The 13802-nt window shown below is 38.5% G+C and overlaps 1 protein-coding gene and 1 long non-coding RNA gene across 6 annotated transcripts in view; one reads left to right on the top strand and one right to left on the bottom strand.

The window, feature by feature from the left end:
- Nucleotides 1–13802, bottom strand: part of myripb (myosin VIIA and Rab interacting protein b) — a 185821-nt gene that overhangs the window by 106279 nt on the left and 65740 nt on the right. The gene's annotated exons all lie outside the window — the stretch shown is intronic.
- LOC115411256 (uncharacterized) lies at nt 1060–12637 on the top strand. The gene is made up of 3 exons (XR_003934183.1): nt 1060–1206; nt 7167–7176; nt 12627–12637. It is a non-coding gene; the product is annotated as an uncharacterized LOC115411256 (long non-coding RNA).

Raw genomic sequence — 13802 nt, 5'->3', positions numbered from 1 at the left:
TTGAGAACTGATTCTCATTTTTAAAAATGACCTGGACATACAGAGACAAACAACCAATCACTCTCACATTGACACTTACGGCCAATTTAGATCAACCAATTAAACTACGAGTGCATATGTCTTTGGATGGTGGCCCTGAGAGAACCCACACAAACATGGGGAGAACAAACTCCACACAGAAAGGTTCCTAGTGTTGGAATCAAACTCAAGACTCAGGACTGCACTACCAAGCCGACAATCTTGACCACATTCTTGACCACAATAGCCCAGCACAGTGTCCACATCACCGCTGATCTACCTGTGGATTTTACTCTCCATCCTTTCCTCACTCTGAACAAAATCCTGAGATACTTAAGCTCCTCCACTTGGAGCAGAAACTCTTCGCCAACACTCCATCCTTTTTCAACTAAGAACCATAGCCTCAGATTCAGAGCTGCTATTCTTCATCCCAGCTGCTTCACACCCAGCCATGAACCATCTCAGTGCAAGTTGAATGTCACAGTATGATGAAGCCAACAAGACCACATCATCTGCAAAAAGTAGAGGTACAACCCTGAGGCTACCAAACCAGACCCCATCCGCCCAATGGCTGAAACTAGAAATTCAGTCCATAAAATTTATGAAGAGAATCAGTAACAAAGGACAACTCTGGCAGTGGCCAAACTGCACTGGGAATTGCTATGGACAATGCAAACCATGCTCTTGCTCTGTTCATATAGGGACATAATAGCCTGCAGCAGGGGGCGATGGACCCCATACTCCCAAAGCACCCCCCACAAGATACAGGGACATGGTCGAATGCTTTCTCCCAGTCAAAAAAACACATGTGGATTGGGTGGGTGGTGGGGGTGGCTATTAAACCCCCTGAACCACTCTTTCACAATGTATCCCTGATGAAACCTGGTATCATCATCTTGGAATATGCACATGCTATCAAGAAAAAAAAAAACACTGATGTCCAAGCCTGACCATTCAGAATATTCAGGTTCAGCTGACCACATTTTATGGACATATAACATTGCTGAACTTTGACCTGATCTGGCTTGTACTGTTGGCACTAGGCATGATGGGTAATCACATCATCCACCTCTCCTCTCACCCTGATGCTCCATCATTCTGGAAGAGGATCAATCTGGACTCATCACATCACATGACCTTTTCACATTGAAACACAGTCTAATCTTTATGCTCTCTATCACACTAATAGTTGTTTAAGAAATGAGAAGCTACTCATCAATAACTTGTTGCAGCTGAAACACGTTAATCACTGCAGTAATTATCCAGTGGAAGGCTCTTACCTGTTTGCTTTGTTAAAACCAGATGGTGACTATTTTTTTTTTTGGCCAGGCAATGTATAAAAAACGACATTGTAATTTTCATAAATGGGGAAATGGGTCTAATACTTACTTGAGTGACTATTGGGTGAAAGAATCGCTCATACTCTGTTTACATTCACAGAATCTGCCATTAGTCTCCTAAAGATAACGAAAAAACGCACATAACACAAAAACAGGAAATCAGTCTAAAGTGAACCATCTTATTTCTTATTTTCTTTGATCTTTGTAATACCAGCCACTGCATTAACAAAAACCTACTCACATCACAGAAAATATAATGTTAGTGGGATTTTGCTTGTAATTCTTAGACGAATCTTATCCCTACAGATAACAAGTTGTGAACAAGGTTTACATTGGCAGCACTACAAACTCAAGCATTGGTTTATTTATTCTGTGTATGTGATGCATTTGCATACTCCCACTTCCATAAACGACATGCATATGAATATTTGCATTTAAAAGGAAATATTCTGTTAGGCTAGAAGAGCTTCTTACATGTTTACTGTTTGAAATGATATCTAATTTTCTATATGCTAAACAATACTATATTTGACATTATATATGCACTCAAATTAGGACTGTGAAATCTGTATTATAAACAACACAAAAAATGTTTTCCACATATGCAGAAATACCAATTACACCAAATGCAGTTTTTCTTTCATTTACTTATTTATCGAGGCTCCTCATCCAATTAAAAACTACTTGAACACACACACAGTAATTCTGTTATAGCGTGAAACAGGCAAACTTGGGGCTGATTATTTCCTTCACTGATTATTAACTCCATCTGCATTTCCTGAAAAAACTGCCGTTCTGACTCCAGACAAAGACAGCCATTAAATGCCCTTTTGAACATGAAATGAGCTATACACAGTAGACGTGCATGTGCCCATTTAGTGCTGTAGATAAAGTATGTTTAGCTGGGTAATAGCATCCTGAGTCAAACTAAGAATACAAAGTTCTGCGGGTGCTGAAAGTTAGCGAGTTAACACACTCTTGAATGAAAAACTATTGATTATGTAGATAAGTGACTGCAGTGTGTGTTGAGGGTATAGTGGCTCTGAAGGGGGAACAGAGCCCATGCAGCTGAATGTCAATTTGTGTGTAATTTAAAACCAGGATTGCAGGATGATAAGTGGATTTAATCATATGCAGTTTGCTCTGACAGGCTGTCAGTCCCGGTAAATATTATGTGTACTGAAGATGTATTGACTCTATTCTCTCCCATTTCTCTCCCTCTTTTTCCATCAAGTCTGCCCTGCTTCCACTTCCTCGCTTGCTCTCTCTGGCTGCTGGTCATCTATAACAATGCTTATTTGTCAGTCTCTCATTCCCATCGTGTTGCCATCTTCCTCGCTTTCTCTTCCAGCTGATAAAAAGACAGGAGTTTTGGCTCAAGTTTAAGTTATGGTCAGATTTGTAATCAAGATAATGGCATCCTGAAGTCCAGCTGAACAGTCTGGGCATGAAACACAAACAAATGCAGTTCTTTTAAAATGATGGATCGCCCTTTCAGCTGATGTTTTCCTGAGCTACAACCCTCAGAAGTGATTGACTGATGACCAAGATGAGACTAAAATCAGCATGTATATCAAGGAAACAGAGTAATGTATAGAATATAGTGCAATAAAGAATATAAAGAACATACATCAACATGTAATTTGATGAATATTATAGCTTTTGTTGTAATTTGACATCAAGTTGACTCTAAAGGCATAATACTGCAGGTTTTGTTTGAAATTAAAGAGATTTGTGTCAAACACAACCAGCTACACAAGAAATAAAAACCCTAAACGAAAATAACATTTATGCAAAGGTGGAATTGTCTGTTTAGAACATGTAGAACAAGGTTAAATGTCAGCTTTGTGAGATGAGTAAATTCCTGTGTACTTCTATTTTAGAAAGTCGACGGGTACATTAAAAGAAAACAATGCACTGCATGAAACAAATAAAGCTATTTTATATTAATGTTAAGTCAGTTTTAGAGGAGCTGAGGAGAGGATCCTCAGAGAACGAGAACACGATATACCTCAGAGTCTTTGATCAGAGCTTTGATCCGTCTGCTGCAGAGGAAAAACCACAACACCAACATCTCCTGTTCACCAGTAAATCACACAGCCCGGAGCAGGGGGATGCAACAGCACACCTGGTTGATAGATGTGTGCATGAATGTTAGAGTGTGTATGTGTTAAATGTGCATGTGTGTCAAGTTTAAGTGTGCCCGTGTAGTTATCGATTTGGGTCGATATGCATTTTCAAGTGTACAGTACCTAAATGCACTTGGTAATTGTGAATTGATCCAGAGCTTTCCAAGCGCTTAAGAGGCTTTTAATTGAAAGCAGGCGATTTCAAATGTGAAGATGTTGCCTTTTCTCTCTGTTTGTTTACCTGCATGTGTGTATGAGCGTGTGCAATGCTACAGTCTACGCAGTAATCTCATCCCGCCTAAAATGACATAATAACACACTATGTTGTGCACATGTTTTTCCAACATTGTATTATGTGTGTACTTATATATTTCCATCTTTGTACACTGTGTGCACCAGAGCTGGAAAAACCCTGATCTACTTCACTCCAGGGTGAAAAAAACCTTTGAGCAGCAAGCAAATTTTGGCTCAACTGATGCGCAAAATTTGCATTTGGACACCAACTGGGTGAATCCAAGTTACACACTTCATCCAACTCGAATGTCGGCTTAAAGAGAAGCCTAAGCTAACCAATGCAGACTATCTTAACTCTCTTTCTCCTCTGCAATGCAGTAGTAGACTGGCATGTGGCTCATAAATTTCAAGGTAGTGAGCTTCTGGCGTTTGGCTATTAGAGTGGTTGGCAAGCTGTAGATTAAAGTAAGGTGTGAGAAGATTAAATCATATTGCTCACAGGTAGTCGGGAGACGACTGACCTGCTATGGCCTAGTTTTCCCAAACACATGTTTTAGAGGGTCTGACAACATAACCATAACAAAAAATGAACTCTGTTTCTGATTTTTAAATATTTACCGGTAATATTTGGAATTTAGAAGCAGAACAAGAAGGAGGAGGAAGGAGAGGAGAACAAGAAGGAGAGCAGAAGTAGAAGAAGAAGAAGAAAAAGGGAGGAAGAAGAACAAGAAGGAGGAAGAGGAGAAGAAGGAAAAGAGCATGAGCAAAAGAAGCAGCAGATGAAGAACAGGAGTAGAAGTAGATGCAGAGAAAGAGGATGAAGCACAAGAGGAAGAAGAGAGCAAGACCAGGAGCCGGTGCAGAGGAATATTAAGATGGAAAAATGGAAGAAGGTCTACTGTAGAAACATGACTCACATTATAGTGGACCCACTCCTATAGAAATAAACAGCTGCTTCAAAGAGGAAGAGAACACAATTCAGGTGATAATTCACTAAAATGATTATTAATATTATATTCAATTTCTGCAATTAGGTCCTTCTAAATAGCCTTACACACTGAACCTATGAGTTATAATACTAAACAAAATAATCAGTTGATGAACTATAGTAACAGGCAAGCTCATTAATATTAATACTAAATGTTATACTAAATGAAACCTAAATAAAAGCGTATTTACCTCTAGACCAGACTGTTTGTAAGAATACCTGTGCTCAAATTCTTTTCACATTGCAGTGTGTTCTTACTTCTGTTGTGTAATCAATGAGATGCTTAACCCATAAGAACCCAGTGTGACATTTCTTAGAGTTCCCAAATGAATTTTTCTCTATATTCAACCATCCTTAAGTGGTTTATCACCATTTATTGTAATAATATCTTCTGTATCTTGTGTTATTTTTTTTCTAATAAAAAAAAAAAAAATTAGGTATTTTCCAATACTTAATTTACAAATTATGTAGATGTTCATGAAAGCTTAGAGTAAAATTGAGGATTATTATATAGCAAAATAGAGAAAACTGAAGAAAAACAGTTTTTTTCAGCAAAACCTATCATTAACTGAACATAAACCAAGTGTCTCCATCCACTATCATTGATCAAACTCCTCTGGTTTTACTGGTGAATCAATGTTGTAGAAGATGATGGTGTTTCCAAGTTCCACTGTGGAGCCCCTGAACGTCCAAGTGGGTCATATCTGCTGGCCATGAAAAGATGACAAACTGCATTTTACACCAGTTATTTACATGGATTAATGGATCAACAGGTATTAAACATTTTATACCAGTAGATGATTTTGGTAGATGATGGATGTTTGGGTCTTTATGGGTTAATGTACTGAAAAGCCGCTCCAGAAAATAACCATTACATATACTTGCTAAACCACAGAAGAGAGTCATGATTAACCCACCAAGTCAACCTTCTGTAACCAGTGGGGTCTCTAAAACAAAGGATTGTGGTGAATTGATGTGATGTGAAATGTAATCTCTGCATTCCGTCAGTGTTGACTTCTGGACATCCATCATCAACACCTGCAGATAACTCACTATAAACACAATCTGGTTGCACATTTTGTCTTGTTTTCACCGTATTGGTACGTGAGAGCTTTTTAATATTAAAAACTACTTTTAAACAAGCTCAGACTTCTTTGTATTTTGGAGGAGAATATGGGTAATTTGTATAACATACATTATTAATCATTCATTTTTCTGTAGTGGCCTTGGTGTTTTATTCATCCACAGCATGTATAAATAGCGAACAGACTTCCTCTCATTTTCTTTCTGTCTACAGCTCCAGAAAGAAAAAAAAAACAGACCATTGGTTTATTATTTATAAAGATGTATTTGAGTAAAATGAACATGAATAAATGAACTGAATAAAATGACTGCGAATAAAAACGGACACCAAGTTCATACTCATTAGTAAAACAGCACAACACTTGTATTTTATTTAAGAGATCAATATTTGGCGCAATAACCCTGATTTTTTTTTTAAATCACAGTTTTCCTGTTTTCACATATTTGTAAGGATTTTGTGCTACTCCTTGAGCAACAAATACAAGCTGTTGCAGCCATCATCCATCATCCTCTTGGTCTCATTTTAGAGGTTTTCACTAGGGGTCAGGTCGGGAAATTTGGAGTGATACCTTAATCTTTGTTCAGAGCAACATATAGCACTCAACATATAGTTGGGTGTAGAAAAAAAATAGAAAAAAAACAACATATATTTGGGTGCTTCTGTGAAACTGGCTTCATTTTGGTACCTGGCACTTTGCCAGCTTTTTAGACCCAATAATAAAAGAGAAATTTAGACATATTTCCCCCCAGGATGTACCTAATGATGACCTCAGATAAATGTAAAAAAAATTATACTCTTGCTCTGAGCCATCCCAAAATTAATGAATTTATAATAAAATATTGGGGCCAAAAATAGGACCAAAATTGGGACAGGAAAAGCTACCTAGGTGTCAGTGCATTTGATCTGGAAAACATGGTCTTATACACCGCTATAAATAAAGACACTGTGTTAAATTTGACGATCCTAGTGGTTTTTCTAATCTAGACATGCCAGTTTTTCATGAATTCTCAGTCTCATTCCAGGTTTCGTGTGTCACCCTTCGTGTCCACTAGTGTTACATGCAGAACCTGCCTATTTACACACAAATAAATCATGAGTGATTTTGCAACAACAGTCATTTTTGTGAAACACTCTGCTTTGCATAATTAGTTCGAGTCCCAAAATGTACCTGTGAGAGAATAAAGAGATATTTCAAAAAATAGCAGCGTGTAATTTTTGTGTCCTTTTTACTGCATTACATGCAGATTTTTGTATAAAAAACATTTAAAAAATATAAAATCTGTTTTATCTGAAAAATAGTTTCTCTTTTATCTCATTAAATATTTATTTTTAAATAGACCCAAAGCGCTTCCAAACTTGCTTCATAACATTAGTCTACATCTGGTTTGAATTTTGACCCCCCATGTCCTGTTTTTAGGACTAGTTTCATAGAAGAACCCAGTTGTATTTTCAAGGCACAGTGGTTTGAATGCACTGAATATATTCTTTTTCTTTTAGCCCACCAAAGGGTTTTTATTTTTTATTTTATTTTTTTTATGAGAAGCCAGAGATGACCAAAGCAGAGATGATTTGATGCAACCGCTGCACAATATATTACACTTAACGCTTTAAGAAAACTAAACACACAGAGGCATGAAGGCAGATCTCACATACCATCACAGCAAGAGTAAATCTAACACTTATTCAGCTGCCTTTAAATGTCACAGCCCTTTACTTGAGTATCACAGCCTAGTGCTAATGCTGTGTGAGTGTCACATGATTATATCCAATGTCTTCCTAAGTGCTCCACTTTATGCATCTGGATCCCAAACAACTACAAGTGGGTACATGTGGTATATTTCCCACCCCTGCAGAATGCGACACTGCTGCACCTGGTGTGGGAGTTCCTCCTACATAACCTCCAACTAAGAACCCACCAGCACATCTTTACCCCTGGGTATTAATACCCCTGGGGACTTATTCTTGCAGCATCACTAAGCACACATGAAAATCTACTCCACTGTGCATCATTTCACATACATCGTATCAACCCTGAAGGCTTTCCAGCTGGCTGAGCTAAGAGGTATGTTAGTAAACACTGCTTGAATAAAAGCCAGACACGCACACATGTAAAAGCGTAAGATGAACAGAGACTTCCACAAATAATATAATCAGTGACATCCACTTGTGCACTGGGAAGCGGTACATACACCTTAACTGACAATCTTTTGGCTTTCCTAAAATGTTGCATAAATTGCAAAAAGGAAATAATCTGGGTCAAATCTGATATAGACTTTAGATTTCATTTTCAATCAAATATATTTAAATCATCATGTGTTTATGTCTTTGGTAAAATAATAAATGATGTTCTGTGATAGTAGATGCTTTTTCTTCATTAATTAGATGCATAACAGTTTAAAACAACACATTATCTCTGCTCTCTGAGCCATTGATTGAGCATTAACCATCCATTTATTAGTGCCAGAAAGGATATTTATATATTGTAAATAAATTTGTGGTCCAAAATTAGATCTAAATGGTATAATGGGTTAAATCAGAACAAGGCCCGCCTATCTGAGGAGCCTGGTATCAATCAGCTCTTACAGCTTAAATCGACAACAACGGTGTGATCTGATAATAATTAAAAACTTGGCACTGGCTCCTTTCTGGCTGTAAAGTAATTACATAGATTAATAACCATATTAAAGCATATGGATATACTGGGATGTTAATATTGACACGGTGAAGTGCATTTTTAATGTTAAGTTTACCCACTGCTTTACAGTGAAGTCACAGTAATTATAGAGTCTATATGCAAAGGAAATATCAATTACACACAGCTTCCAGGCAGATTATCAAAGCAGCAGTGGTCTAAGATAATGTCACGCCTATATTAACACTTCCTCTCTTGCTTAAAGCCTCACTCTTATCTTCATTTCCTTCAACATCATCACTTCATGTTCAACCTTTTCCCCATTTACCCTGTCATGCTTTTTCTTTTAGTATCTTCCATTATCTGTACACGCACTTGTTGAGTTTATGAAGCTCCTCAAACCTGCACGATCAGTTCAAACCTCTGAGCATGTATATGTATATTGGTTCCTTATACACTCCAGATTTGTGGTACTCTGTCATACTCTACTAGTGGAGCTCTACTTCACTGCCCCTCAGCCTCTTTATCCCTCTGCTATTTCACTTCCTCCCCTCTCTGTGAACTCTAGGATAGAATGAAAGCTTGGAGCAATGGGGAGCTTCTCTATGAACCAACTTTGGCCGGTGATGATGATTATCCAACGGCCCAATAATGAGCCCTCACTTTGGGAAACAATCCAAGTCAAATGTGTGCACTGCTGATAACGTTTCCAATCAGAATGGCCTGCCTGCACACCAACTAGGAGAGAAAATAAGAGAAAGATAAAAACAAGGAGAAAATAGTGTAGGCTGACAATTTACTACAAACTCAGCAAGGTGCTGAGATCATTTTGCAATGAAGGAATTCAATTTTGCATCCTGGTGTTTATGCTTAGACCCTCTGGCAACTAATTGGCAGATTGAATTCAAAGGCAGGCATTCTATTTCATTCCACTATTCCTTCTTTGAAATGTGTACAATTATGCTAAAATGAATCCCCAGGACTTCCTCTGTTTCAACAGAGATGATGTGCAAAGTTGGATGTGTTTACTTTTTTACTACAGTCCCTATTTTAAAAAAAATTGGCATATTGTAAAAAGTGAATAAAAAAGGAATACAATGTTTTACAAAATTCTCAATGTGCTACATGCCAATGCTAAAAGCTAATCCTACATCCATTATGCTGTGTATATTACAATGATTAAAATATAGAATTTCCCTGTGCGGATAAAAAGTGATTAAAAAAAAAAGTCCATATTTTATTCACAATATAAAATATTCATTAATGTATTCATTTTCTGAATCTCCTAGGATTGTCAGAATCTATCCTGGCTAGAAGGTGGGGTACAGCCTCAACACCTTACCAGGTCACCACATTCACTCTCACATTCACACTACCAGTGATTTAGACCAATTAAAGGGTACCTGTAGTGAATTTTCATTGCTAGCTATTTCAAAAGATCACATACAGTGGTGGAAAAAAATATTAGACCACCCTTGTTTTCTTCAGTTTCTTGTTCATTTCAGTGCCTGGTACAACTAAAGGTACATTTGTTTGGTCAAATATAATGATAACAACAAAAATAGCTCATAAGAGTTTAATTTAAGAGCTGATATCTAGCCATTTTCCATGGTTTTCAACCAAAATCACCTCAGTTCTTACATCAATAGCTATGGAATTGTACTGCCAAAAACAGTGCTTTTAAGCATTCCATGTTTTCTTTTTCAGTCTGTTTTAGTCACATGATACACACAGGAGTTAGTACTTGATTGCATAACCATTGTTTTTTGATGGTTCTGCGAATGAATAATACTACAGTAGTGGCTCTATTGTCATGTACGCATAAGTACTAAGACACTGCTCCGTCAGTCAGGCATGGTCAGCACCAGTAGTGACGCAGACTCGTTGCATTATCTGATTACCTGGGCTGCGAAGGACTGGTCACTGACCCTGTGCAGCAGATACCAGTCGAAGATGACACATTATTGGCCAGTGCTGGGTCACATCTCTAGGGCAATGTTGGAGTACAGAGCTTACAGCTGCACAAACAAGTGCAGAAATCCACTCAATCTCTCTCACTGACTGCTGCTTGTTTACACACACTTGATCACCCTGAATCAACGGCAGTACGTAATTTACAGCCGGCAATGGCAGCTCCTAATATGTTCTGCTCCTGCACATAATACACATAATAAAAAGGTCCAGTGTGGTGCATTTTTTACTGAATTTACGCCTCTCTTGCTTATAAGTAATACACAAAGCACAATTTATGTCGTAAGCATGACCAGTACAGGTAGACTTTAACCTATTAGTCTTTGGATGGTAGGATGAAGCCTGGACAAAACCCACGCAGACCAGGAGATAAATGTTTAAACCAAGATAATGTATCATCTAAAGAAAAAATAAGGTCAGCTTGAATTTAATGGCAGCAACACATCTCCAAAAATCTGGGACAGAGACATGTTTACCACTATGCAGCAACTCCTCTTCTGTTAATAACACTGTAAATGTCTGGGAACTGAGGACACCCGTTACTGGAGTTTTGGAGGAGGAATGTGGTCCCAGTCATAGGATTCTAGCTGTCATCTTTGTCCCCTTTTCCATTTCATGAAGCACTTACTGTTTTTAATTGTTGATGCTCTTGACTGTAAACAGGCCACCTCAGCACCTAGATTCTTCTGCTACAAAGCCATGTTTTTGTAATAAACGCAATATATGTTGTTGAAATATGCAAAACGTTCTCTTAAGAAAACATTTCTACAAGTTGCTCTAAAACCTATGTATACCTTTCAGCATTGATGGTGCTTTTCCAGATGTGCACAGTGGCCATTTCACAGGTATTAATGCAACCCCATACCATCACAGATGTAGCAACAGAGCACTGATGGTCTCTCTGTTCTTTAGTCTGGAGGATGCGGCATCTATGGTTTGGTTTTGATTTGTCTGACCACTTTTCTACTTTACCTGAGTTCACTCAAAATAACCTTTGGCCCAGAGAATTTTATATTTAGGGAACATTATTAAGTGAACCTCTGCATGTCTTTACTTCTGAGAAACACTACGTCTCTACTCACTTTGTACTCAATCATTTCACATTACTGTTACCACTTAACCCTAAATACTTGTACAATGTTGCTCCACCTATTTCTTTTTAGTGCCATTTACTATTTTCATTATTTTGTTGCCCGCATCCCAACTTTTTAGAGATGAATTTCTGTAATCAAATTCATAATTAGCATTTCTTTTTTACTTTTGATAGTGTTTCTCTGTTCTATTTTAAGTACTATACAGTTTACTGTTTTACTTACAATTTACACAGCATCGCAACCATTTTGGAATAGGGTATTTTTTATCTGTTATTGGACAATTTCAGTAGTTTCTTTCATCCCATCATCTAATTTATCCAGCTATATCTGAGATTAGCAGCTGTAGCCTTATAAAGCACAGTAACAGCTGCAGATTGTTTTTTCCGCCACTGAATAATCTGTCACCACACAGGAAAACACAAAGCAGAAGCACAGGGATAGAGGCTTTAAGTGTCAAACTCACCGAGGGAAAGCAGAGAGAAGGAAGGGTGCAGCGATGGAGAGAGCCAATCTGTTTTCAGAAAGTCACATGGGACGGGAATAATGAAGAATATGCTGCCAATATGCTACCATAGTTTTTCATATGTATGCGCTTTTGTGGTGTGCTGCATTCCTGACAACTTTGCCTGTCTTCTGAGTAGCCTCATTGTCATACACCTCATAAAGCTGTTTCTTTCTCGACCTATACACGATCAACTTGGGAACTTTCTTACCACTCAGTGATAAGATTAGCTGCAATTGCATTACACAGTATGCTGAGTGGTGCTGTATTACCCATGGTCTATGAATTACAAGTGTGACAGAATGTGCCGCTGTATATTAAGAAGAGGCCAGGGATAGCCGCTAGGGAATGAGCGGCTATTTCCGTGGCAACAAAGAGCTACAGAAGAAAAAGAGTATACCGTTCACTGAATTCCCCCGTGATAAAAGGCAGGGAAAATAAAGCAGAATGCACAGAGCAAAGACAGAAAGAGACGAGTAATTAGGGCTGATCCAAGCAGGGGAGAGGAAGGAGTTATTTTTGGGAGATGCCAATTCAATTACAGGGACCAGGGTTTGGCTCTGGTTCTGACATAATGGGGACTCTGGGCTCTTCTACTGACCAAAACTCCAGACTCCTTCTGCAGGAGTGGCAGATGGATGAAGCCCACCTGCAAGAGCTAAAATAAAGCCTTTCTGTTGTTTATGTGAGTTTGTGTTGGAGTCTTTCCATTGTGTATGTGTGTGCTGATGGGAAGTGACAGGTCTGACACTTAACCCACACTCGTCCACACATACAGCACACGGACGAGGTCGCTCTCACACACACTCACATCAAATCAATCTGATACACATGGCCTCAGCACTCCGGCAACATTAGGAGGAGGAGGAGGAGGAGGAGGAGGACATGTCGGCTCCTCACAGACACACAAGGATGTAGACACAGAATTCAACACACACATGAGCTGCACTGTGACTGATGGATATGTGACACATACTAGCGTGGTTCATTTTCAGGTCGTAGGAGAGCAGCTTTGTTCGGAGGCGATTTGGGGAGAGAGAAGACGGAACGCTCTATTGAATGTAGAAGACACGCTATTGATTACAGACTGACAATGAAAGGGGTTTGTTACCATGCTGCACTTTTAATTTGAGCAGCAGATGAACAAGACAAAGGAGAGGCAAACAGTCACATTTTGAAAGCACTTTGCAATTTATATAGCAGTAATTTCAGTTATGATACACTTACAAATGAATAATATGTAAAGAGGTGAGGGAAAAGAAGAGGTTAGACTAAAGACTGGAGCATCAAATCCCTCAGGAAGAAGAGAAACAAAGCCATACTTGCTAGATGAATGTGAACAAAGGAACAAACCCATAGATAAATTCAACTGTGTGTCCGTGTGGCACTGTTTGCTAATGGATCTATGTTGATAACACACCATCAGGGCTAATGCACTTCCCATGGCTCACAGACATGCATATTGGCTTTGTGATAATACAGTGCAGGTGGTAAATCAATAGAGTCAACACGACAGAGACATACTGTGCTTCACAGTGCATGTCAGGCAACATGAAGTTGCTGCAGGTATTTTATACCTGCAGAGATGCAAAATACAGAAAAGCACATACATATCTTTATTCACTTACCTATGCATCCACCTGGAAAGAAAATAAACTAAAGTGTGGCTCGGTTTCAGTGTTTCAGGTGAAGCTGCAGGAGTTGAAATCAGAGGGAAAAAGCTCTCTCCTCTCAGTCCAAACCAAAAGACTAAATATGTATCATACTGTTATGCTGTTAAGCTTACATACTGATAGAGTAAAACAGTAGA

This window comes from Sphaeramia orbicularis, chromosome 20, assembly GCF_902148855.1.
Source record: "Sphaeramia orbicularis chromosome 20, fSphaOr1.1, whole genome shotgun sequence".
Taxonomy (NCBI): Eukaryota; Metazoa; Chordata; class Actinopteri; order Kurtiformes; family Apogonidae; genus Sphaeramia; species Sphaeramia orbicularis.
The sequence above is the reverse complement of the archived record's forward strand: the minus strand, read 5'-3'. Positions and strand labels throughout refer to the sequence as shown.